We start from the raw sequence: 2,083 nt of genomic DNA on the forward strand, positions 1-2,083 counted from the left end.
TGCCTATAATATTTCTACCCAACTTAGCTGTCCAGAACAATCCCAGCTGAGAATACCCTCACAGACTCACCCAGAAATAATGTGTAATCCTTTCACCCAAGGGCCATTCAAATAGATTAACTGTCACTGCTGCTGTGAACATTTGTGTTCTAGGGCTTATTTTTTCTTCCGTTCATTAAGTTTTAGTCCACAAGAATAAGACAAGACAAAACGCACATAAATACTGTTGTACAACGCAGCACATACTTAACAGTAGTCAGCTATACAATGGTGGTCATAGGGAAAACTGCAGTTGAAATGGGAAAACTATTTTCCAGGTATATTAGGAAGTTATTTTCTGAGCTGTTGGGCATCAAATCAAGGGCCTTGCAGTGGAGTTAAAAACAGGATGGTCCCAAGAATCTACTGCAGCTGTTGGGATGCTGGAGAATAATGTTTTTTCTTCCAGTGTTCGAGTGACGCCCAAGCTGAGTAACAAGCACTGAAGAAGAATGGCAGGACTCATGCACAGGAAGTGGGTGTCTCAGCTTTTTGATTTAAGACTTTCTTCATCAAAGGTATCTCCATATTAATCATCTTTAGTCATTTCTTCCTATCCAAAAAAAAAAAAAAAAAACAAAAACCCAAAAAAACCAAACCCAAACTCAACAACAACAAAAAAACCACCCCAAAACAAAAAAACATTTTCTCTATATTTATTCACATGTTTATCTCCTTTTCAGATTTTTCTGCCTTCGGCCCAGTAGTTCTGGCCTTAGAAACTCTATAGACAAAGCAGTTTCTTTATTATTCCCTCGTGGTAAATGCACATTCATCTTGCTTGGAAATTCAGAACTTATCATGAAACAACTCTCCTCTACCAATTTAATATCACACACATTGTGTTCTAGATGCAATGTCTCATCTGCTGCTTCCTCTTCAGTAGGAGAGACGGAGCCCTCATCTGAGTGTTTGTATCTATGACTATCGAGGTCTTCTTTTTCTAAATCTTTACCAACAATCATTTGTTTCAATGATTCCTTAAGGTGGTGTTCATACTTCAGTGTTTCAATACAGTTAAAAAATCCTCTTGTAGGGGCTGGGTAGATGGCTCAGTGGAATAAGTGCTTCCCTGACAAGTGCAAGGGCCCGAGTTCGAATCACCAATTCTGAAAAAAAAAAATTATCTTGTAGCAGGTTGCTCAAAAGTTAAAATCTTCCTCCAAGGTAATGGTTTCCTTTCATCCTCAGATTGTAAAATTGGGAACCTAGGTCCCTTTTCTTTGATTTTTTTTTTTTAATCTATTCGTGATCTTCTAGTGTTTCTCCTTTTGATCTTTCTCTTGGCGTTGTTTTTGACTTGTACATCTTTTTACATTTCTTCTTTTTCTTTCTTTTTTTCTCTTCTTTTCTTTCTTCCTTTTTTTTTTTTTTCAGGAACTGCGGATTGAACTCAGGCCCTTGAGCTTGCCAGGGAAGTGCTTATTCTACTGAGCCATCTCCCCGGCCCTTCTGTTTCTTGAATCTTTCAAAAATAGCTTTCAGGGCTTGGGAAACAGCTCAGCAGCATAGGCGATTTTCAAAGTCAATGGTCTTGGTTCTATAGATGACTCACTTGATGAGTCTGGTTGAATGCACTTGGGTTTATGGACAGATTTCCTCCTGGGTTTCTTGAGCCTGTTTAGGTAAGGAAGGTACACACTGTGTTTTAAATAAGTTGCTACCAGATGAAGAGCTATCACTCTGATTTTCAATTTCTACAACTCTATCAGATGTCATATACTTGACAGGATCCACTCCTGATTTATCTACCATTTTTTCTTGGTCTTAGAGTTTCTCCTCCAGCTGTGCTGCAGGAAAAAAAAAAAAAAAAAAAAGCTATGTATAGGGTTTTGTGTGATAGAGAGTTTGTTTCAGATAATGGTTATTTTCTCCTCCTTGAGCTACTTTGTAGGCACATGCATGTTTTATTATTATTTCTTCTATCTTACAGTTATGCTATCAATATTATGTATAGATGTAAAGTTTAATGAAGCTAAAAAGCACACATGGTCTAATATACTCCTTAGAGATTCTATTTATTTATTTATTTATTTATTTATTT

At 36.9% G+C, this 2,083-nt stretch overlaps 1 pseudogene; it reads right to left on the reverse strand.

Annotated features, from left to right (window-relative positions):
- Positions 1-707: 707 nt before the first annotated feature.
- Positions 708-1,781, reverse strand: LOC111813342 (annotated as a pseudogene).
- Between the last annotated feature and the right edge of the window lie 302 nt (positions 1,782-2,083).

Source organism: Octodon degus, unplaced genomic scaffold (genome assembly GCF_000260255.1).
Source record: "Octodon degus isolate 3935 unplaced genomic scaffold, OctDeg1.0 scaffold00184, whole genome shotgun sequence".
Taxonomy (NCBI): domain Eukaryota; kingdom Metazoa; phylum Chordata; class Mammalia; order Rodentia; family Octodontidae; genus Octodon; species Octodon degus.